A 6,000-nucleotide genomic window follows, 5' to 3' on the forward strand; every position below is an offset into this window, starting at 1 on the left:
GGCTTTACAGTGTTTAGAAGATCTTCAGATTTTTAAATACTCCCACTCTTCCTACTTTATATCTGTGCTTTTCATGGGCCCTCTCTTTCCCTATAGAAATGTCATATGCACAAAATGCTTGGTCCTGTGTCCCACGGAAGTGACTTATAAATATTGACTGAACACCAAAACTAGGGTGCAAGGGTAAACAAAAACATTCACTGCTCCTTTTCTCCTGAGGCTTTCAGTCTGATGTGGAGACAGATATTAATCAAATAATCACTCTAATAAATGCATAATTACAAAGTCCATGGGACCCTGATGGGAAAGGAACCCTGTTCAATGAGAGCTTATCCTTGAGACCATTAGGGATAAAACGTATTTTCAAGAACTCCTTCTTTTGTGGTCTTGATCTTACTTCATTTTATCTTTTACAAACCTGAGAACTTTTCAGAATGTTTTATTTTTCATGTAAAGACTTGAGATCAACTGATGAGATGATCAAAGCATATGAGATTTCAATTAGAACCACAGCAATTAATACTTTTTTGAGCTTTCCTTTAATGCTCAAAGAGGCAAAAGAATTCTTAGGATACTAAGACTAGAGAAAGAAATACCAGAGAAAGGAGAGGTTTAAAAAAGTGAGAAGATGTTGAAATGCTTTCCAGGTAGATAGATCTGATCTTTGGTTAGTTTGTCTTTAGTATCTTTGTGGATAATGTGTATATATGTATATTTATATATACCTTTGTATTTCTATTGATTGGATCAAACTTGTATATACATTATCATCCCATTCATCTTTTCAATATGCTGGGCATTTTTTTTGAAAGTTGTTTGGGCTCAACATCATAATGTCTCATTTGATTCTTCTGCTGTCATTTACCTTAGGCAAGTTCCCCTGACTCTGCTCAGTTTCTCCATCTAAAACAAGCTGTTACTACTCCAGGGATTTTTATTTCATTTTATTTTTGGCTGTGTTGGGTCTTCGTTGCTGCGTGCGGGCTTTCTCTAGTTGCTGCGAGCAGGGGCTACTCTTCATTGTGGTGCGCGGGCTTCTCATCGCAGTGGCTTCTCTTGTTGTGAAGCATGGGCTCTAGGTGCGTGGGCTTCAGCAGTTGCAGCATGCGGGATCAGTAGTTGTGGCATGAGGGCCCTAGCGCACAGGCTCAGTAGTTGTGGCGCATGGGGCTTAGTTGCTCCACGGCATGTGGGATCGTCCCCGTCCAGGGATCGAACCTGTGTCCCCTGCACTGGCAGGTGGATTCTTAACCACTGCGCCACAAGGGAAGCCCCTCCAAGGATTTGTTTTTATGGTCAAAATGAAATTGGATTAACATTTTAAAGAGTATAAAAATGTAAGTGATATGTTTATTAGCCAAAGAGCAGGCTTAACTTCTTTGTTAATGTCAGAGGAAATATCAAGGTGATGTAGCAGAGGCCATCTTGTGTAGCAGAGGCAGAAACAGGAACAGAAGATGAAGTTCTGCCTCCTTAGGGCTTTCTGTTTCTTTTATAAGTGCATACATACAACTACACATCATTTTGGAATTTATTTGTTTACATAATAACACAGAAAAACCTTATTAACTGGAATAAGGATTCAGCTTAACAGGGACTGGATTTAACTCAAAATGCCTACCCTGAATAGATATAATAGTATAGACAAATAATAAAGGTAAATGTTTCAAATATTAAATAGGACAGTCTTTTATAGCCCCTGAAGACATTTTGGAGGCTAATTATATAGTGGTAATTTAAAAGACCATTTATCTATTCCTTAGATTCTCTAAAACATTAGTATGACATCGATTTGTCATAAGGTAAATAAAAATATGTATGTAAAAGTAATATAAATAATATTTTCATAATTTAATTGAACAATAAGTTATTTTATACTTAGAAATGAATATATCCATTAATTTATTGATAATGTGAAAATAGAGAAAGTAAGAAGATACTAGATTAGGAGACAGGTGCCATTCATCAAGATGAGGGTGAAGATCACATTTTTAGGGAAAGATGATAATTTCTTTCTTTTTTTTACATGTTTAGGAAACTGGTACATGGAAATAGGGGATGGCCAGTGGGCAATCAGATGGATGTCTCTGGATCTCAGAATGTAATTCTAGCTTGAAATATGGTTTTGAGACCCTTTGGCATTGGTGACAGTTAAATAGAATGTAGCATGAGAAGGTAGGGATGTGAAAAGAACCCCAGGGAGCATCAATATTTAAGGGATTAAAGGAGACAAGGGCGAGCAAGGCATCTGAGGAAAGCTAACAGGAAGATGGGAGAAAGTAGAGTCCTGAGAGCCAAGGGAAAGGGAACATCAAGACGGGATCCCATGCTGTAGGGAGGTTTGTAAGCAAGGGATTGAAAAGTGCCTATGGAATTCTGCAGTGAGGAAATGCCTGCCAGTTTTGGCGTGAGCATCCTGATGCAGCTGTAAGCCTGCAGTCCACTTGCAGGTCTTTGAGAACCAAGTGTGTGGTGAGAATTGGAGCAAGAAAAACATCTCTTTCAAGAAGCTTGATGAAGGGAAGTTTAAAAAACAAACAGGGACTAAGTGTGGCTTTAGTGAAAGGGATTTCTTTTTTAGAGATCGGTGGGATTTAAAAATGGTTATGTGGGAATTCCCTGGCGGTCCAGTGGTTAGGACTCTGTGCTTTCACTTCTAGGGGCCTGGGTTCTATCCCTGGTCGGGAACTAAGATCCTGCAAGCCACAGGGCATGGTTAAAAAAAAAGGTTCTGCTTTCTCTGAACTAGGAGGGGTTGGCTCCCCAACATGGTGGAGAAATTCAATAGGAAGAGAAGGACAGCAAGTGTCTAAGAATAGTCTCTAATTCCTCTGAGACATGGGAGGCAAGGTGGTTGAGTGAGAGATGGAAGGAGGAAGGAAGTGTTGAGTATGGAGGTAGAAAAAACTGTTGGTTTCTTCCAACAGTCAGGCAGTCATTAAACACATGTCCTGAGCTCCCGTTACATTTTAGGTACCGTGATGAGGCTTAACTGGTGAAGCAAAACAGATGTGATCGCTGCCACCATAGAGCAGCGGGACAAACATTAATCATTTTCTTGTTTTGTTTTGTGTTTTTCTGGAAGAAGGTCTGTAGCTTCATTGTATTTTCAAAGGCATTCAAGACCCACAACCTGGGTAGCTGAGGATTAGAATCTGAAATTCTAAACATAGTCTATTCTTTTGTTTTTAGGGTTTCATTAAAAAAATTGAGATATAATTGACTTACAGCATTATGTTAGTTTCAGTTGTACAATATAATGATTCAGTAGATGTACATACTGCAAAATGGTCACCACAATAAGTCTAGGTAACATCCATCTCCACACGTAGTTACCATTTTTGTTTTTCTTGTGATGAGAACTTTTAAGATGTACTCTCTTAGGAACTTTCAGATATGCAGTACAGCATTATTACCTACAGTCACCATGCTGTACACTATATCCTCAGGACTTATTTATCTTATAAATGGAGGTTTGTACCTTTTGACCACCTTCACCCATTCCCCCGTCCCCTCCACTGGCGCTGCCTTCCCTGCCCTCCCCTGCCCCCTTCCTGACCCCCCACCTCTGGCAACCATCAATCTGTCCTCTGTATCTATGAGTTTTTTTTATATTCCACATATAAGTGAGACCATACAGTATTTGTCTTTCTCTGTCTAACTTATTTCACTTAGCAAAATGCCCTTGAAGTTCATCCATGTTGTCACAAATGGTAGGATTTTCTTATTTTTTATGGCTGAATAATATTCCATTGTGTATATGTATACACACACACACGAGACGACCCTTGACCAACATGGATTTGAACTGCACAGGTCCACTTATATGCACATTTTTTCAATAAGTACATGCAGTACTACATGATCCAAGGTTGGTTGAACCTGAGGGATGGATATGGAGGGCTGACTACGAGACTTGAGCATCTGGAGATTTTAGTATCCTCGGCAGGTCCTGGAACCAATCCCCCTCGGATACCAAGGGAGAACTGTATACCACATTTTCTTTATCCATTCATCCATCAGTGGACACTAAGTTTGTTTCCATATCTTGGCTCTTATAAATAACGCTGCAATGAACATGGGTGTGCAGATACTTTTTCAAGTTGGTGTCTTCATTTCTTTTGGATAAATACCCAGAAGTGGAATTGTTGGATCATATGGTAGTTCTATTTTTAATATTTTGAGGGACCTTCATACCATTTTCCATAGAGCAGAATTAATCTACATCACAAAAATAAATACAAATTTGTGATACTGATCAGGGCTGTGAACAAGAGGTTTTTGGAATCCTGGGTAGTTCAACTCAGAGAGCTCAGGGAAGAGCTCTACTTGAGAGAGATTTTTGGGGAACGGAAAGGAGATAGCACTAGATACATAATATTTAATAAATGTTAATTTTTCTTTTTTTGAAAATCATATTTAGAAGAAATGGTATGTTTTAGCATACATTAACCTTCTTTCTCATGTATCCCATTAGAAAATTTTTCTCATCTAAGATGTCTTGACATACTTGTAAGGGAGTTCCTTATTTTTTTTAAATAGTTATACATATTTACACTTTAAAAATGGGAACTGTGAAGGACTGTGTAACTCATTTTTTAATGGACTGTGTTCCTGAATTGCAGATATCACAACTAAATATTCTCATCCTGTAAAACTAACGACAAATTAGAACCTTCAGAAGTATTACCACCTATGGATAATCTAGAAATTACAAGCGCATATTACCTTTCCATTGTATTGCAGTAGGGGCTGGTATATTTATAATTCTTTTCCTAATGTCTTTTCTTAGGGAGTCTGAAATTAATATGAAGTATGCTTTATTCTTTGTTATATATAAAAACTGCTTTGGGAAGGAAGACTGACTTCTGAATAAGTTTGGTAAAAAGATGAATTAAGTGGTAAAATTAAAAATTTGAAGCCCTCATTAAAATATTTCAGAAAGGAATATAAGCACATTCATCATACCTTTTGGTCTCTTCTCATTCTGTTCTTATTTCTTTCTATAATTCACTGCCTTTTCTTTTCCTCCCCCCCTAAACATTGCTGAAGCTTCTAGAAAGCTATTTACACTTAAGAAGTGGAACTTTTTGAAGATGTGCAAGATAGATAGATGCAGGAAGAGGAGGAAGGTAGAGAGACAGGGAGAAGCATAGATAGACGGGCCTGGTAATTGTGGAGATGGAAAAATGTCTGGCGAATAGTGCATGGTAGAAAATACCAAGGGGTGGGGGTAATAAGTTAAGGACAAGGGAGCCCAAGGACATGAAAAGCAAGGGTGGTGAACCAGGTTATTTGGTGGCAGCTGTTTTTTTCTCCTAAGAAAGACACCTGTCTTGGTAAATGTTGAGATGGAAAGGGCTGAGTAGACAGCCAGGAAGTATCAGCCTTCTCATTAATTTTCTTATGACTTAAAATAGAAGACTATTTTACGCATAGACTGACTCTGTCTAGAAATGCAAATGAAGGTTTTTAATTTTCTTTTCCAAATTGAAGATACGGTGGGCAAGTTCCCAGGTTAATGTTATAACCTTATGTGGTGCTAGGAGATTAGCAGAGAGCCTTCGGTAAGTAACTGTCTAATGGATTTGGTCAACTTGGCCTCTTGTTTTTCAGGATCTCTGGCTTCATCTCCAGCTACTGACTCTACCAGATTAGGAATCTCCTAATGTAAACAGAACTTCATTCAAGGTATCGAAATGGTTCTTCATTCTTTTTTTTTTTTTTGAAGAAAACTACCTGGGCCTCACTCCAGAAGCACTAACTTAGAATCTCCAGAAACAACGAGGTCCGAGAACCTGTTTTTTTAAAGTTTTTATTTATTTATTTATTTTTGGCTGTGTTGGGTCTTCGTTGCCGCACGCAGGCTTTTCTCTAGTTGCGGCGAGCGGGGGCTGCTCTTCGTTGCGTTGCACGGGCTTCTCATTGCGGTGGCTTCTCTTGTTGCGGAGCACGGGCTCTAGGCGTGCGGGCTTCAGTAGTTGTGGCTCACGGGCTCTA

At 38.8% G+C, this 6,000-nt stretch overlaps 1 protein-coding gene across 6 annotated transcripts in view; it reads left to right on the forward strand.

Moving 5' to 3' along the window:
* IPCEF1 (interaction protein for cytohesin exchange factors 1) overlaps nucleotides 1-6,000 on the forward strand; it is a 183,006-nt gene that overhangs the window by 35,057 nt on the left and 141,949 nt on the right. The window lies entirely within an intron of this gene.

This window comes from Aethalodelphis obliquidens, unplaced genomic scaffold (assembly GCF_003676395.1).
Source record: "Aethalodelphis obliquidens isolate GAN/ISIS:26980383/991018 unplaced genomic scaffold, ASM367639v1 scaffold3, whole genome shotgun sequence".
Taxonomy (NCBI): domain Eukaryota; kingdom Metazoa; phylum Chordata; class Mammalia; order Artiodactyla; family Delphinidae; genus Aethalodelphis; species Aethalodelphis obliquidens.